This window comes from Microcaecilia unicolor, chromosome 7, assembly GCF_901765095.1.
Source record: "Microcaecilia unicolor chromosome 7, aMicUni1.1, whole genome shotgun sequence".
In the NCBI taxonomy this organism is placed as follows: Eukaryota; Metazoa; Chordata; class Amphibia; order Gymnophiona; family Siphonopidae; genus Microcaecilia; species Microcaecilia unicolor.
Window position 1 is genome coordinate 277,264,265 of NC_044037.1, and position 19,322 is coordinate 277,283,586.

Consider the following 19,322-nt stretch of genomic DNA (forward strand, 5'->3'; position numbering starts at 1 on the left):
AAGAAGGGCTCCTTTCTCCAGCTGAGTAGTGTCTTTTCACGCTGGAAAAAAAAAAAGGCCGGTTAGTAGTGGGTATTTCACAAAAGACTAGCCTTGCGCTTTCCAACAACTGCTTTTATCATATCTAAAGCCAGATAAACCCGTACATAAAGCAAACTATGTACTAAGACTATCCAACCTCGGCGACTTTCTTTTTTTCCCAGATGGCTAGAGCTAGCAACAAGGGAGACGGTTTATTCTCATACCTTTTTGTGCTCTTGCCTTCTAACTCCACCACAATGCCCTAAGAGTTAAACACAAGAGGTTAAATAACCTCCTTGGTTTAACACACCAAGGAGCTTGAAGTTTAAATTTGCTTTAGAAGTTCCGGAGTTTAACTGGGTGCTGCAGAATGATCTGAAATCCAGAAATACTTGGATTTCTGTTCCCGAATGTAAGTACTTTGTTGGATTCAAGTGTGTGTGTGTTATTAGAAAACTTTGTGGGTAACTAAAGTTGTATTCCTTCCTGGAGCTAAGGGATCTGGTTATTCGGTTTTTTTTTTTTGTACCCAAAAGTTAAAATAACTTCTGGAGAGGTAGCACAAATGACAGAACATCTGCCGTTTTCCCCAGTCAGAGCACTGAAAATGAATATGAGTTTATCTTGTTGGTCAGAGTGGATGGACCGTACAGGTCTTTTTCTGCCGTCATTTACTATGTAAGGAGGTTTTGAAACACACTGCCGAAAGAAGTAGGTGACGCGGCACCAGAGCGAGGCTTGGAACACACTTAAAGCCATTGGGGGGGGGGGGGGGGTACCAGAATGAGGCTAGAACTACTCTGACAGGAGCTATTAGAGAACCAGAATGAGGTTTTGAAATCCACAGCGAAAGACAACCAGACTGGGTGAGTCTTTGAACGCTCATGGGTTGAACAGTGACTACTACCCAACACATTGCAAGAAAGTAGTGGACCCAAAAACCACAACCAGATAACGGGCGGCAAAAATTTCCCGCCGCCGGCCTACAGCAATGATGACTGCGGAAGTGGAACCAGTTGGCTTACAGCGCAGTGACGTAACTCGTTTCGATGCGCATGCGCAGCAGGGTTCGCTGCTCCACCTTCTTCTCCGGTAGCCGTGGGAACTGGATGCAGAAGCGAGAAGAAAAGGAACGGATGAGTGTGGTTTATTGTCAACAGCAACTAAATTGAAAAAAAAAAAAAAAAACACTCACTCGATTAATACCACTATATGGTTTTTTTTTACGCGAAGCAGCCACTTTCAGTCTCACAAGCTCAGCAGTGGGTTATATAGACATCTCTTATTTGGTACCAGATCTGTTTATCGGCGGAAAAGTTGGTCCCGGGGCCCGGGTGGCTTATCCCCTTCGGACGCCTATGCAGCGGAGGACGAGAACAAGCTCTTGTATAGCTGCAAGTAGTGTAATCTGAGTTGCCATAGGTATTTTCTCCACTTTTCATGTTTTCCTGCTGTTCTAAGTACCTTCTGCTCGTTATCCACTGAGCACATCAAAGAGAAAGTTGTTGCTGTAGCATATAAATATTAATAGACAGTGGTATATGTCCTCTGGTATGCTTCACTTATAGTCTCTGTTTTTCGCTGGTAGTATTATTTTACATTAAGACTTAATCAATAGAAATAAAACAAAACATGAAAAAGAAAATAAGATGATACCTTTTTTATTGGACATAACTTAGTACATTTCTTGATTAGCTTTCGACAGTTGCCCTTCTTCCTCAGATCGGAAATAAGCAAATCTTGGTAGATGACAGTATATATAAGTGAGACATCAAAGCATTTCAATGACAATCTAACAGGGTGGGTGGGGATGGAGGTGGATGGGTGAGACAGGGGGATATGCATGGAGACAGGGGAGTGACAAACAAAGCAGTCCAATTTACAATTTTATGGCTTATAATGGGCTAGAAAGCTGTCTATGGCTTTTCATTCCTATATATGCAGTGCTGTACGTTCAAGAGTTCTAGCTGCCGATAAGGAACAGAGACCAAACAATAAAACAAGAACTGTTTGAATAGGTAAAAGAGACATGTTAAGCTTCATGGTAGGTTAATGTTAATTCTGTTAAGCACTTTCTGCTCCAAAACATTTTTTTAAATGAAACTTTTGACATTCTTGTATTTCTACTGTGCTTATAGTAGAGAGGTGTGGTAGCCGTGTTAGTCCACTTTTAGAGGTAATCGATAGAAATCAAACAAAATAAAACATGGAAAAGAAAATAAGATACCTTTTTTCTTGGACATAACTTAATACATTTCTTGATTAGCTTTCAAAGGTTGCCCTGCTTCGTCAGATCGGAAATAAGCAAATGTGGAAGACTGGATGAACCATGCAGGTCTTTTTCTGCCATCATCTACTATGTTACTATGACAGAATTTCATTAGCAGTCTAACAGGGTGGGGAGTGGGTAGGAGGTATGCATGAGAACATGTGCTTATACTAATTGAATAAAGAGTTAGCCCATGGCTTCATTGTGAGCTGCACTTCCAAGCACCATCCCAAGTCATAAATGATAGGTTGTTTTTTACGCTTGTAAAGTGCTTCCAGGTGTACTTGGTACTTCAAACGCAAAGGGGGTGTGATACTGTCTCTAACGCAAAGGGGGTGTGATACTGTCTCTGTATAAACAATGTCTGATGAGACCTCGCAGACAGTATTCTGGAGCCTGCAAACTTCATTGGTTGCTGGCGAGGGTTATTTTAAACCAATGCACGTCAGTTTTTCTGTCTTTGTATGGTATCATTCTTTCCTGTTTGTCCAACTTCTTTTCACTTTTGGATAAACAACTACTACTGGGTCAATTAGTATTACGGTTCCCATCTGTAAATTCAAATCAAGCTTTTTAGACAACTAGGGCTGAGATAACGATATAAGGCTGCTTCTGTTTGGAATTCCCTTCCTTCTTTTGTGCGTTCCCAAGGGGAGTATCAGAATTTTCGTAAGCAACTTAAAAACATTTTTTATTTAAGAAATATATGGGTTGATCTTGTTATATGTTTAGCTTTGTTGTTATCCCAGATAAATTGTTCTGGTACTCAAGTGTTATCCGCGTTAATAGGAGCTAACTTTTCAGAATTATTGGGGGTGCTAAACAGGCGTAGCCAGGTTTTGACATCAGGGGGAGCAGACTTTTGTAAAATAGGTGCCAGTGCGAGGCTGAAGGGCCAGGAGAGAGGAAAGGGTTAAAATCTTCATAGGCATATATGTGTGGTCAGTGACTCAGTTGTTTGGGGAGGCTAAGGTGGAGTGAGGTGGGCCTAGAGTGGGGTTGGGGCAGGGCAGGGCTAGGTAAAATCCTTAGGGTGAAGGCAGCACCTATGTCAGCAGCAAAGGGACAGTGAGGGCACTTTTGAACACAGCAGTGAAGGACCCCTTCACTGTGTCTCTGGTGCACCTGCACTAGTCATTCCCCTTAGTATCTCTATTACTGAATACACTCCAGGGAATCATGTGCCCCAAAACATCCATATACTGTACCACAATAATACTAATTATTAAACAGAATAGTATTTACAGTATTCTGTAAATATATGCAGGTACTTTTAAAACTTGGCTGCCAGTCAGGCCTAGCTCTCTAGTCCAGCATCTTCCTGGGCCATGTGAACAGTGGTGTTCAGTAGCACTGAAACAGAAATCCTGTGGTTACTGGCAACCATAAGATGATTTGGCTATCACATTTTTGATGTTGCCAAATGGCACCAGGTTTACTGCAGAGTTACAAAACATGTTTGGAACAGGCATTATCTATATTAGATGAATCTAATGGTTAGAGAAGTGAGCTGAAATCCAGAGAAGCCAGGGTAAATTCCACTGCTGCTCCATTACCTCCTGTATAAACTTAGACTGTAAGCCTCCAGAGGCAGGAAAATACCTGTTGTAGCTAAATGTAACTCACTTCCAGCTACTATGATGAGAGGTGTGAGCTAAATACAAATCCAAAGTCCAGTACCAGGGTATATTGTGAATACAAAACCCTACAAAAGTTACTCAAGACCTATAGAGCAACTCTAGCATACCATAATAGCACTAAATTTCCAGGAATCACACAGCAAGGGTCTATCTAGGAAAAGACAGCACTGTAAATATTGTAGTTGGTACTAGAACTCAATACATCTATTGAGAAAACTAAGCAAGCTGGATTAGTACAGATTGAGCCTACACAGAAATTCAGTGCTTAACAGAATACCTAGCCTCTTTCACACACAGACCCTCACCAAATACAGAATAAGTAATCATAACCTAAAAATAGAAATATATAGACAAATTAATCTGAACCCCCAAGAAGCCAGAGTCTGCAAGAGAAGTAGAAACAATATGTGTCCCCCTGTAATGTGCAAAACAAAGTTAGTAGCTGCAAATTTCAAAAACTGACTTATGTGACAAAGCTAGCACTTGGGGCCCCACAGAGAAACAGCTAATCCCTGAACTATGGTTCCCAGAAGCCCTTGCAAGCAGGAGAGAGGAGGGGAGCCCCAAAAGGGTGGAATGGATTTCCAACCCTAGCAGGGGGAGCAGTGGCTCAGTGCTAGGGGAGCCATTTACTCCCTTCCCCACTAGAAGGAGAAGGGGAGGTGAAGCTCAGTCCCTTAGCTGCATGGCTGGTATATAATTCCCTCCAGCTGTGAGAAGGGGAGAGATTTCCGGGTGGCTCCCAGCCACTAGGAGGGAGAGGAAACTGATTGAGAGAGAAGCTGCCATGGAGTAGGTGGAGGACTGAAAGGGCCTGCCACTGGAGCTTCCCTGGAGGGGGGGAACAGTAAGCTGCCATGGAGTGTGAGAATGTAAAGGTAGCCCTGTCCAGCACATGAAGGCAGTGTGAGAGGCCACAGGGGTGTGTGCTGTGAGGTAGGAGGAAAGCTGCCAGCCCTGTTTGCTACAGGGTCCTCATGGGTGCTGTGAAGAGGACAGGGGCATTAAGTAGTGTTTTGCTTTGAAGAGACTGTTTGTGAAAGGGTTGAATTATTGGGATGCATAGAACAGCAGGCTGAACTTTGACTGAGCCCTTCTGAGGGAGAGGGGAGGTAGTGCAAGGGAAGTGGGCCTGAACTGTTAAGGAACTAAATGTTGGCTGGAGTTAGGAACCCAGCCTGAACCCTGTTTGTGAACTGCATTTCAATTCTGAGAGTGGAACTGAATTGAGAATAAAGCACTTTGGTCTTAAGTCCGTATGGCAGTCTGGTTCTTTGCTGGAAACCTGTGAGCCTAACAGGGCTGCTGGCCCCAACCCAGAGCGGAGGAAACGGACCCCTTTACACTTATTCCAATCACTTTATTAGACATTAACAAATACAAATAAAACAAAAAAACCCAGAAAATAAGGTGATATCTTTTTATTGGACTAAATACATTTTTTTGCTCTTCTTCCCATCCAGCTTCACTCTATTACTCTCACTCTTCTCCCCCATCTAGCATTACCCCATCTATCTCTCTTTTCACCCATCTCCCTGTCTCTCTTTCCCCATCCAGCATCTCTCACTCTTCCTCACCATCCAGCATCACCCCATCTTTCTTTTTTTGTCAGAATCCAGCATCACTCTCTCTCTCTCTACCCCCCCAAATCCAGCATCACCAGTGGTTCTCAGCCTTTTTTTTAGTGAGGACATACTTGATGGACGATGCTCACATCCATGACACACTACATACATGACCCTCGTGGACCTTTGATCTGATACAGTATGTCAGTTCTTATATATTAAATGTAAACATGTTCTGCATCTAGAAAAACCCTATCCCTCCCCCCCCAGCAACAGGTGCAGATCGTAATTAGCACATTTTCTCCATGGAAGTTATCATACAAAAACAAAATTCTGATTCTTGCATTATCTCAGTAATAGCGAAATACATTTTTCCACTACCAGGCGCATTGTGAAATAACGTAAAACTTGAAAAAAATCTTAACATACATGTAGAAAATCTACCACAGAACAGTAGCATGGATTCCTATGATTTAAACAACAAGAACCCTATGTAAGAACAGGCAGCACAACAAACAATTCCCAGGACGCTAGAATACCAATACACCTACCACTGGTACAACAGAACAAGTGGGGCTGCTACAGAATTCTACACCTCGGTCACACACCAAATATAGAACAAGGGATCACAAATTAGAAATATAAAGACAAAAACTGAACTGGGAAACTGAAGAAGTCAAACTAGGTATGTACCACAACATAGGAAAAATAAAAACAGAAATGTGTTTCCTCTTGTACTGAAAAAAAAAATACAAAGGCATCCATGATGCATATTTCCCAAAGCTAACGTATTCCACCAAATAAATTCAGATAAAACACTTTTTTTTCTACCTTTGTTGCCTGGGTACTTTATTTCTCCAAGCATATTGTTTCCAGTTTCTTTTTTTCTGTTTTCCTATATGTCTTCTGCTCTATTTCCAGTAAGTGCAGTCCATTTGTCCTTTCTCCACGTTACTCTTATCGTTTCCTATTCCCTCACTATATCTCTCTGATATATTTCCTCTCTCTCTCTGTTTTCTGTCTCTCCCCTCAAATTTCACCTTCTCGCTCTTCAGTCCTCCACCTATAGTTCACTTGCCAGTACCTATCAACTTTCCATGCCCTCCTCTTCCCCCCCTACATCTCCTGTGTCACTCCATCCCAGAAGGATATATTCCAGCATTCCCTAGATCTGTAGTCACTTATTTACACCTTCCATCACAGAGCACCACCTCATAAATTACCCAATGAGGAATCCTACACATACACCGTTTTACCTACAGTCAGGGTTGCCAGGTGGAAAATTTTTTTCCCACCCAATCCCGCACAAGAAACAGCCCAAAACCCGCCCAAACACAAACCCCGCCCCTGACACCCCCACCCCCCGCGTCATCACCCCGCCCCCGCCGTCATCAACCCCGCCGTCACCGGCCCTGCCCCCGCTGTCACCGGCCCCGCCTCCTCCGTCACCGGCCCCCGCCTCCCACATCATCGGCCCCGCCTCCCACGTCACTAACCCCGCCCCCCGCGGCCGAAAAAAAACCCGCCCTGAAGCCCAAAAACCAGCCCAAAAAACCGCAACCCGCCGCGGGCAAAAATTTCCCACGGCGGGTCGCGGAAAACCGCCCACCTGGCAACACTGCCTACAGTTATTCTTATATGTCCAGCTAAAACTGGTTTGTACTAGTTTGCAGATAAAACCATTATCAGTCCTCTGGCTATAGTGAACAGGATGTACTGAACAGTCTGTAGCAACAAACTGCAGAACAAGCAGTCACAGCACAAAGAAGTATAGTTACATTACAAATTCCATAACACACCTAAAAAGGTGGATACGAAATATCGTATTGTGAAGGCTTCCGGATTTGAGAAGGCTCCGTTGCTTACCTCTCTTTGGTAGTTGTCTTTTCTCAAACGAGCTAAGAGGTCCTCAGTCTTGTGCCTCAGCACCCCCAGGGCGAGAAGCCAGAACCTTAAGACTCATTTGGGAGGAAATTTTTCAAGCCGCGATGCTTGTTGCCTACTTACCAGCTCTACATGAGCATTTACTTGGAGTTTCTAGTTAATAGTACACTTAATCTGGTGGATTCTTTCCCTGTGGAGCAGGCCACCGAGCTTTACTTTGGAGTATGGGTATTATTTGATCAGGGGCACTTACGACACTTTTTTGATATTGCATTGGGGATGCACAGACTGTCATGGCTGCATGTCTCTGACCCGAAACAGGCTGTTCAGGAGAGGTTGGAGGATGTGCCCGGCCGAGGGGACAACTTATTTGGAGAGAAAGTGAAAGAGGTTGCTGACCTCATATAAAAAGCACACTGATACTATCCACACTTACTCTCTGCATCCGCCATCTGCATCATATTCAACAATAAGATTTTTGACTGGACAGAAATGCAGGTCCTACTATTCTCATAAGTGTAGGTACCAGCCTTCTGTTTGGTCTTCTCAGGCGACTCAGGGCCCCCGTCCCAGATCTCGCTAGCCCCGTCTCCAAAAATCCCAACCAGCTCCCCAGCCAAAGCAGGGCACGGGCTTTTGACTGGTTCCAGCAGAGCATAGCCACGCAAATAGTATCCATTCCGGATGATCCACTGGTCAGAGGGAGGCTCACTTTTTTTACCACTACAGATAGCCCCTTATAATCTCTGACCAATGGGTGCTTCAAGTAGTCTGTCGCGGGTATGCTCTAAATTGGCATAGATGACTTCCAAATTACCCACTAAGAGTGTCTTACATCAGCTCTCAGTACAAGCAAGCACTTTTATGGGAAATCTTCACCCTTCTGCAGGCCCAGGTGTTTGAACCCTGGAGGAGGGGCAGGGATTCTATTCCAGGTACTTTCTTGTGATCAAGAAAATGGGGGGTGATTCTGGCCCATCCTAAACCTAAGGGCCGTGAACAAATTTCTGGTGAAGGGAAAAGTTCAGGATGATGTCTCTGGGCACCCTACTTCCTCTCAATCAGGAAAATGATTGACTATGCTCTGTGGACTTAAAGGGTGCCTATACCTACATTTTGATACTTCTCGAGTGGGTAAACGCCACTTCCAGTATCGTGTTCTGCCATTTGGCCTAGCATCGGCCCCCCAGAGTTTTCACAGAGTGGCTGGTGTTAGGATATTGCAAACACACAAGTGGTCTCTCAACATGGGCATAGCCCGAAAGATCTTCCGAGAGTGGGGCACCCCCTCGGTGGATCTTTTTGCCACTCATCTCAAGAACAAGGTCCCTCAGTTCTTCTCCAGGCTCAGATCACACAGCAGACTAGCATCATTGCCTTTCTCCTACGTTGGGGAAAAGGACTCTGTATGTGTATCCTCCTATACCTCTGATAGAGAAGACGTTGCTGAAACTCGGGCAAGACCAAGGCACTGTAACACTGATCGCTTCTCAATGGCTGCGACAGATATGGATCCCTCTTCTTCTGGAGTTGTCTTCAGATGATCCATGGAGAATGAACTGTTTTCTGATCCTCATCACGCAGAATGATGGATCCCTTCTGCATCCCAGCCTCCAATCTCTGGCCCTCACAGCTTGGATGTTGAGAGCATAGAACTAGAGTGTCTCCATATCTTGCGGGCTTCCAGGAAAGACTCCACTAAGAGGTGTTACTCTTTTTTAAATAGAAAAGGTTTGCCATCTAGTGTGAGGGCAAGGCCTTCAATCCCTTTTCTTGCCCTACACAAAAACTGCTTGAGTACCTCCTGCACCTTTCTGATTCTAGTTTGAAAACCAACTCTATAAGGGTTCATCTTAGTGCAATTGGTGCTTATCATCAATGTGTAGGAGGTGGGTCCATCTCTATACAACCTTTAGCTGTTTGCTTCGTGAGAGGTTTGTTGACAAAACCCCCTACAAACCTCCAGTTGTGTCATGGGATCTCAACGTAGTCTTCACCCAGCTGATGAAAGCTCCTTTTGAACCTCTGGATACCTGCCATCTGAAGTTTTTGATCTGGAAAGTTGTAGTTCTGGTAGAAGTCACGTCAGCTCGCAGAGTTAGTGAGCTCCAAGCCCTAGTAGCTCACCTACCATATATTTAAATTTCATCACAACAGAGTAGTCCTCCACACACACCCCAAGTTCCTTCCTAAGGTCATGTCGGAATTCCATCTTAACCAGCATTTTTCCCCAGACCTTATGCCCATCCTGGTGAAAGTGTGCTATATACTTTAGACTGCAAGCGAGCCTTAGCCTTCTATCTGGAGCAGACTAAAGCCCATAGACAGTCCACCCAGATTTTTTGTTTCTTTTGACCCCAACAGGTTGGGGGTGGCCATTATCAAACGCACACTTTCAAATTGGATAGCAGACTGCATCTCCTTTGCTTATACCCAGGCTGGGCTGACTTGAGGAACATGCCATGGCTGCATCCTTGAAGAGACGGCTAGACGAATTTCATATTTAATATAAAAAGTTTACTCATTTGTTTAGTGTACAAGCTGATTACCATCAATAGGGGTAGTCAGGAAGCATTTCTGTACTCAAAGCACATCTACACACACAAGCAATATACAGCAAGCTTAAGGCAAATCAAAAAATGCTATATACAGACAAAGAAAAATTCAAAATGCTTACTTATTTCTTTGTTCCACTCTCCTTATAATCTTCTCCTGATATCACGTGCTTGCAGGCTGTACCATACCATAAATCCTACAGCAGAACATACTGTATGCTGCATCTGGTTCCCATTATCCCACAGACTTTCTGGAGCCTGCCTTTGGCTGATGTGGGCCTCATGTCTCAGGAGATTTAGTTTAGTGTTGAAACAGCTTGTTCTGCATGATCTTTGAAGCTTTCCACTTCTATTCTTTTATGCTTTTATTCAACATTTTTATGCTTTTATTCAACAATCTGTAGCCCACTTGATCAGTCTCCATAGAGGAGATTTGCAAGGCTGCAACGTGGTCTTCAGTCTACACATTCATATCCCACTACTGTTTGGAACAGGACACCTGACGTGACTGTCAGTTTGGACAGACAGTTCTGCAGAATTTGTAGAATCCAACTCCACCCTCCTAGGCCCTGTTTTATTCTTTCTCATGCTGCACCTACACAGCTAGTATGTATATAGTTTTAGGTTGATTGAAGTTTGTCTCGATATTTTGAGACTCTTATCTTAAGCTTTCTTGTGTTTTGGTGAGCCTGGTAGTTAGGGATTCCCACGTGTGAGAATGACGCAGTCTGCTTGTCCTCGGAGAAAGCTAAGATACTTAACCTGTAACTGGTGTTTTTTTTAAGACAGCAAGCCATTTATTCTCACATACCCTCCCACCTCCACTAAGAGTTGTTTTTCGTTGTATGCTCATGCTTTTCACCTAACTGAGGGACCCATGCTCGAGTGTCGGGTGGGAAGGCACCAGCGCATGCGCGCTGGTATGCTGCTAGAGCTTTCTTTGGTGCTAGTGATTCAGTGTCTGCACTAGAGGGTTGCAGTCGCCCACGTGAGAATATGCAGCCTGCTGTCCTCTGAGAACACCAGCTACAGGTAAGTATCTTTGCTATCCTGTTCTAATGCCTGAAGATATTCCGACAAAGGATCTGCCTGATTACCATCAAAGAATAGATGTTTTTTTGTTTTTGAAAAAAAGATTACAAATGAATAATGAAGCTGGAGCATTATGGATGGTCACGCAGACAACCAAATTTGTTACTTAATCAGGGCCATCTACGACTCTGCATTATTGTGTAGTGACGTCTCTAGTACTATTTGTTTGCATAGCACCATCAATGATATACACATCTTAGGTAGGTAAATGTCAAAGGCCCCAGAACAGAGGGAGTCACAGGTGCCGTGGCATCCCCAAAATTTTGCTACCCTTCCTGTTTCCCTCCATGAGGCCTTTTTTCTCTTACCTTGCAACTACACATACTCGAGGCTGGCTGGCTGGCTTCCATCCCTTCTGAAACAGGAAGTTTGAAGGGGGCAGGAGCCAGCCGACTTTGAGCATCTAAAGGCCCTGCATCATCTCAAACGTAGCTTATAGAGTTGCCACCCCAGGGGAGTGTGGTAAGAGAATAAATACCTAGAGGACACAGTAGGGAAGAAGAGGAATGCGGAAGATGGGGTGGGGAGAGGTTTGAATGATGGACACCACAGGTAGATGGGAAGAAGAGGAGAGAAATGCTGAAGGGGAAGGGAAGGAGAGAGATGCTGAGGGGGGAGGGAAAAAAGAGATGCTGGAGACCATGGGGGGTTGAGAGGGTGGAAAGGAGAGAGATGCTGGAGACCGTGGGGGTGGGGGGTGAAATGTTGAACACCACGGGAGGGGGGGTTGAATAATGGATACCACAAGCAGAAGGGGAAGGAAGGCGACAGATGCTGAAGATAGGAGGGGGAGGGCAGTAGATGGGAGAGATACTGGAGACCATGGAGGATGGTGGATTGCTGGACACGGGTGGGGGAGGGAAAGAGAGAGATGCCAGAGACCATGGTTTGGGGGGGGATAGAATTTGGACATCACAGGGGAGGGGAGATGTGATGGAGACATCCTGAAGGGGGAGGGAAAGAGAGCGATGTTGAAGAGATGAGGGAGATGCTGGAGACTATGGGGTGTTGAGGGGGAGGGAAGGAGAAAGATTCTGAAGACCATGGAGTGGGTGGGATTCTGGACACCAGAGACAAGGGTAGTAGAAGGAAAGGAGCGATGCTAAAGAGAGGATGGGGAGGGAAGAAGACATATGCGAGACCGAGGGGAGTAGAGAGGCTGTAGAACGTGGAGGGGGGGTGAGAGAGAGGGAAGGAGAGAGCTAACTATAAGCAGGGGGTGGGAGAAGGAGAGGAGATGTGTGCTGCAGACCATGGGGGAGGGAGAGAGATGCTGTAGACCATGAGGGGTTGAGAGGGAGGGAAGGAGAGAGATGCTGGATAAGGTGGGGAGTAGGGAAGGAGAGAAATGCTTGGCACCATGGTGAGGTGAGAGGGACAGAGGGAAGGAGAGATATGTTGGATGCCATAGGAAGGGACTAGGTTGGGGGTGGAGTTTGGGCACCCCCAAACAAAAAAGCATTCTGCTGCCCCTAGTAAATGTTATGTTTCCTCCGTTTAAATATCTGAAATAATAAATCATGATTTAGGCATACACTTTAGCACCGGGTCACCATTTTTTGCAGGGGAAAACACATTTTTAGCAAAAGGAATTTTATTTTGTTCGTTCTGAACTAGGAGAACTTTATCTTTGATTGGATTTCAGAAACATGGGTAAATGACTTACCTTGGGTCACACACCAGCATAGAATCTCCTTTGAGTGAAAGGCATAATATAAATCCAGATTCTCAGTGCTTTAAGGCATTAAGCCTTAATGTACCACAGACAGTCCTGACATCATAATAAACCACAGGAATAAAATTTTGTGGTTTGTGATGTCACTAAAATGCTTGCTCTTTCACTTTTTTCCCCAAAGCTATCCAGTTTTTATTTTAAACCAGTAATGGACCCTCCCTTCCCTTCCCCTGCTTCTTCCAATTTAGTTACCCCTCATTCCCAGGCCTCCTTTCCCTGATCCTCTATTCCACTATGACACTCCGCATTCTTCCATGGCTCCGAAATACCACTATGCTCTGTGGTAATTCTAGGATGGTTCTCTCAAGCATAAGGTACGCTTCATAAGTACTGTTAATTTTGAGTTATCAGTGTAAAGTACGTTCAGGAGGGAACTACTGGGCATGTGTTCAGAAGCTGCTTACAAACTAGCCCCCCCCCCCCACCACCGTTTACTAAGCCGCGCTAGCGGCTGCTGTGTGCTAATGCCAACACAGCCCATTCACTTTGAATGGGCTGTGTTGGCATTGCCACTTGGCAGCCGCTAGCATGGCTTAGTAAACGGGGGTAAATGTTATAATTGCCTAACGTGTTTATAACGTTGAAACGTTTGTTGAAAGCTTAGAGTTGCCAGTGCTACAAGGGCAGTATTAACTGCTAACAGATAAGTAACTAATGGAGTGCTGTGTCACGGGAAGGCAGTTTTCCAAATATTTTTATCTGGGTAACTAAGCAATTATCTAGTAAAATCAATTGCTGAAAATTGCCTTCTCATTCTGTAAGTAAAAGGATACTTGACCTGCACCACTGATGGAAAGAGGAAGGGCAGGATTGGCAACCCATGCACAAGGATTTCATTTTCAAATCCAGGCAGGATCAGTCTGCTATATGAGGGAATTGGCAGACTGACCCTGCCACTGCACATGGCCAAGCACTGCCATTTTGAAGATGACAGTGCCAGAGGCAGGAGCGAGTACATTGCTCCTGCCTCATTTAAGATATGGGGGCAGGAGGATACAAAATGCCATAGCGTGCCTTTTTTTGCCCATAGCTTTTTGTGACATTTAGCAATGAGCTGCAGATTATTACTGCGGTTTTACTATGGCAGTAATTTGCATGCTCATTGCTTATGGCATGTGGTGGTATTTTTTGTTTGATAATTTCAGGTAGAGCCATACACTGAGCTGGCTCTACCTCAAGGCTCTGTGTATTGGCCCCTTTGTCAGGAATCATCTTCTTATTTATTCTACTCTTTTACAGGCAAGAAACTCACCCTTTGACCTTTCAAGAGTACACAAAAACTTTATTTCCACAAATTCCACCATTTGACCTGTAAGACCTTCCCAAAAACTGTAACTTCTTCCCTTTGAGCATAATCACTACAAATGACGTTGTGTTCTCTTTTTTTTTTTTTTTCCTTTACCCCAAACCAATTAAGTATTTCAGGGCCCAGTCCCTCAAGGCCTGGAACTCCTTAGCTTTCTACCCGACATAGGATTGCAGGACCAAGGCAACCCCTTGATATTTTCCGTTATCCATAGACTAGGCCAGAACCCAAGGCCCAGCTGCTCAAGAGCCCCATGCTCCCTGTTGTCTTTTACCCCTTGTTTTGTCAAACACTCATTTTCCTCTCAAATCTGGGCTCTTGTACTTCTCTGACATCACCTACTTTCCTCCCATGCCCTTCCAAATCGGCAATCCATTTGCATTACATACTCCAATATTACGCGTTATACAGTTAATAGGACGTATGGTATCCCTGCAACATAAAAAGACATTAACATATAACATAGTAGATGTCAGCAGATAAAGACCTGCACGGTCCATCCAGTCTGCCCAACAAGATAACTCATTACGGCCTTCACAAGAGTCAAGACTGAGGCAAACACATTAAACCAAGGCATTTTAGTGACCTAGATTATATTTGTGGTGTGTGTTGTTGTTTTTCTATTTGTAGAAAGGTTTTTGATTTGGTTACATTAATATTCAGCAATGTGAGATCCCGAGTATATATTAAAGACAGACCCTAGTCACAGACAACTACCTAGAGTAGTTGGGTGCTAAATATTTGGGCCTGATTCTGCTTCAGTTAGGATCTCCAGGGGGAGAGATTTCCCCTCTCTACCTCTGTCTGGTCTTGCATATAGACACCAACGTCCTAAATTAAGCTCCAATTAAAGAACTAATTTCAAAACCAGCTAAAAATGGTTTTGCCAATCCTATTTATTTATTTATTGCATTTGTATCCCACATTTTCCCACCACCTCTTTGCGGGCTCAATGTGGCTTACAATAAATACATCATGAATGGTGGAAATATATAAGAAAATAGACATTTAGTATTACAAAAGGATCTTTGGTAACATGATAATGATAAAGCATGGTAGGAGTATAACAAGCAAATATCGTAAGACAATTCTGGATATATGTGGAGGAGTTCACATTTGTTGATCTTTGTGGTATGCCTTGTTAAAGAGATGGGTCTTCAGTAGTTTGCGGAAGTTAGTTCATAGATCGTTTTTAAGTTGGCAGCACGTTCCAGAATTGTGTGCTCAAGTAGGAAAAGGTTAACGCATGCGTTAGTTTGTATTTTAGACCTTTACATGTAGTAACATAGTAGATGACGGCAGAAAAAGACCTGCATGGTCCATCTAGTCTGCCCAAGATAAACTCATATCTTGAATTTGTACCTGTCTTTTTCAGGGCACAGACGAGTTGGGTAAGTGAAGATTAAGGAATGTGCAAGATGATTTTTTAGCATTCAGGTTTGACATGTAGGCTGGGGCATCTCCGTGAATGATTTTGTGAACTAGGGTACATATTTTGAACGTGATGCTTTCTTTAAGTGGAAGCCAGTGTAGCTTTTCTCGTAGGGGTTTAGCACTTTCATATTTTGATTTACAGAATATGAGTCTAGCTGCAGTGTTCTGGGCTGTCTGAAGTTTCTTGATTATTTGCTCTTTGCAGCCAGCGTAGAGTGCGTTGCAGTAGTCTAGATGACTGAGTACCATTGATTGTACCAGGTTACGGAAGACGGTCCTTGGGAAGAAAGGCCTTACTCTTTTTAATTTCCACATTGAGTGAAACATCTTCTTGGTTGTGTTTTTCGTGTGACTCTCAAGTGTTAGGTGTCACTCAATGGCAACTCCAAGAATTTTTAGGGTGTCCGAAATAGGAAGATTCAGTTTTGGTGTGTTAATGGTGGTGAATTTGTTCATGTTATGTTGAGAGGCAAGTATTAGGCATTGGGTTTTTTCTGCATTGAGTTTCAACTGAAATGCATCCGCTTTTAAGTATTAAATTGTAATTCATTTCCATGAGACTACTACTACTACTACTACTTGACATTTCTAAAGCGCTACTAGGGTTACACAGCGCTGTACAATTTAACATAGAAGGACAGTCCCTGCTCAAAGGAGCTTACAGTCTAAAGGACAGAATCATAGTGATCACTTTCAGAAGGCATTGTTAGTAAGAAGCAGTGGGGTAGCCAGACCTGACATTTTGGCTGGGCCCAGAGATAATATGGGTGGGCTATATATATATATAATTATGATTTTAAAAAAAGCATATACAATTGTATTACCTGCTGGGCTGGCACTGGCAGGAACTTGATTCTCAAATGATCTCACTCGGACTCGAACCTTTCCATTTTCCACAGGGCAGGGCCAGGCTGAGGCTCTAGTTCAATACTCAACACAGCCTGCGTGCACCTGCAGCTATTTTTTTTTAGCTTGCCCTCAGATGCGAGCGGGGCACACCGCCGCGCACAGCAGCCACGTCATAAAGTACTACCGCGTAGGATCATATGGATGGAGGGAACTACGACGCGCTGCGCGGCCGCAACGGGACCTGCTGCTGCTGCAACGAGTGCATTTTCCTGCGCCCCCCCCCCCCCCCGAGCCGACGGTAGGCGGGATGAGTCTGCTGAAGAGATCAGCTGAGCCGGCCCTGAGCGGATGGCCATGACTGCGCGGGGATGAGTCTGCTGGAGAGATCAGCTGAGCCGGCCCTGAGCGGATGGCCATGACTGCGCGATGTGGTACGTTGCTGCAGTGTGTGCGCTTGCCACGTGGGTGGGTCGGTGGGCGGGCAGGCGGGCCTGAGCCGAAATCGGGCTGGAGCCTGCCCTGGAGAGATCAGTTCAGCTGAGCTAGAGCGAGCGAGTGCCGTTTCTGCCGTGGTCGCTACGCCGCTGCACAGTGTGTGCGCACGCTTCAGTGGGCGGGCCTGAGCTGAAATTGGGTGGGCCTGGGCCCACCCAGGCCCACCCGTAGCTACGCCCCTGGTAAGAAGTGTACACTGCAGTTGAAAAATATGTGGGAGAGAATTTAGGACATTTTAACTTCAGTTAATTAACATTTCATATCTTATGATTTCATTCTAATTTACTGTGTACTCTATACACTCTGATTGGAATATTCTTCTATATTTCTTATTCCGGAAATGGCGATCGCCACTACGGTATTTGTAAGCCACATTGAGCCTGCAAAGAGGTGGGAAAATGTGGAGATATAAATGCAGAAAACAAATTAATAAATTGCTTTGTTTTGCTGCTGCCTCTTTTTAGCTAATGGGATTAGTGGCTGCTTTGTTTACTATGGCATCTCATAAGTAAGTAATCTAGAAAAAAAAAACACATTTTAAGGCCCGTTTTAGATAGGTCATGGAGAAGGGAATTGAGATGTCCAGATCAAAATGTTCTTGGTTCCCTCAGTATTTTACAAAATGCTCTGCCCAAATCTTAACTTTTTGTAAAATCCTTATATGAATGCCAGCAAATGCACGTGTTTACCAGCATATGCAAGAAATGTATATTAAATCACAAGCAGTGATTTTAATATACACATGCACAAAAAGAACATGGTCCTGCAGGGCTTCACATGAGAGAGGATGCCAGTTGTGCAGTTTTGAGTGTAAGTGCCAGTTCTTACATCACCCAGTACAGCCACCATGACCCTCCCCCTTCATCTCCGATCCACCACAGGTTTGATTGGGAGTTCTCTCTGATGTTCTAGTGGGACACAGGAGGAAATCCCCAGTTGTTCCTGATCTGAAGGGTGCTTCTGACCCCTTAGAGGTAGTCTCTTAATACTAACACTAGGGGTCAAGCTGCCAACTAAGGCCTCTGTATTTTTCATATTCCAGACTCACATGATCAAGTCCCTGTTTTGAATCAACTGTTTTCTTCCTTCAGTCTGTTGAGACAGCAGTTGAATATTAGAGAAATCACGATACTAGATTATACCGCCAGTGCAATAAATAGTTATATTCTCTGTGCAAGTGTTTGCAAACACCTGAGAGGGTGCAGTAAATGTTCATAGTACTGACTCAGTGTGGTAAATTTAAAACGAATCGGAGAAAATTTTTCTTCACCCAACGTGTAATTAGACTCTGGAATTCATTGCCGGAGAACGTGGTACGGGCGGTTAGCTTGACGGAGTTTAAAAAGGGGTTAGATAGATTCCTAAAGGACAAGTCCATAGACCGCTATTAAATGGACTGGAAAAATTCCTCATTTTTAGGTACAACTTGTCTGGAATGTTTTTACGTTTGGGGAGCGTGCCAGGTGCCCTTGACCTGGATTGGCCACTGTCGGTGACAGGATGCTGGGCTAGATGGACCTTTGGTCTTTCCCAGTATGGCACTACTTATGTACTTATGTACTTATGCACCCTCTCTTACTGACCTAATATTAAAGAATAACATGAGCCTAACGGATATCGCAAACATTTTGTATGATCTAAAATGTAAATTTAAAATACCTTAGGGCCGATGTACGAAGCTTAGCGTGCTAGGAACATTTATTTTTGTTACATTTGTACCCCGCGCTTTCCCACTCATGGCAGGCTCAATGCAGCTTACATGGGGCAATGGAGGGTTAAGTGACTTGCCCAGAGTCACAAGGAGCTGCCTGTGCCTGAAGTGGGAATCAAACTCAGTTCCTCAGGAACTAAGTCCACCACCTTAACCACTAGGCCACTCCTCCACTGTTGCTGCTATTTGAGATTCTACATGGAATTTTGCTATTCCACTAGCAACATTCCATGTAGAAGTCGGCCCGTGCAGATCACCAATGTGGCCGCCTGCACATACGTGCAGGACGTCAGACTCACAGAAAAAGAAGCCTGTGCAGCCTTCTACATGGAATGTTGCTAGTGGACTAGCAACATTCCATGTAGAATCTCAAATAGTAGCAACAGAATCTCAATAGTAGCAACATTCCATGTAGAATCTCCAATAATATCTATTTTATTTTTGTTACATTTGTACCCTGCGCTTTCCCACTCATGGCAGGCTCAATGCGGCTTACATGGGGCAATGGAGGGTTAAGTGACTTGCCCAGAGTCACAAGGAGCTGCCTGTGCCTGAAGTGGGAATCGAACTCAGTTCCTCAGTTCCCCAGGACCAAAGTCCACCACCCTAACCGCTAGGCCACTCCTCCACTGTTGCTACTATTTGAGATTCTACATGGAATGTTGCTATTCCAACATTCCATGTAGAAGTCGGCCCTTGCAGATCACCAATGTGGCCGCGCAGGCTTCTGCTTCTGTGAGTCTGACGTCCTGCACGTACGTGCAGG

General features: G+C 44.5%; 1 protein-coding gene across 2 annotated transcripts in view; it reads left to right on the plus strand.

Moving 5' to 3' along the window:
* FAIM (Fas apoptotic inhibitory molecule) overlaps positions 1-19,322 on the plus strand; it is a 123,854-nt gene that overhangs the window by 76,396 nt on the left and 28,136 nt on the right. The window contains exon 1 of one of the 2 annotated variants that reach the window (XM_030208784.1): positions 1,104-1,443. The exons of the other annotated variant lie outside the window; for it this stretch is intronic. The gene's annotated coding sequence lies outside the window, so the exon portion shown is untranslated. Of the gene's footprint in view, positions 1-1,103; positions 1,444-19,322 lie in introns of those variants that run through there. 2 annotated transcript variants of the gene reach the window in all.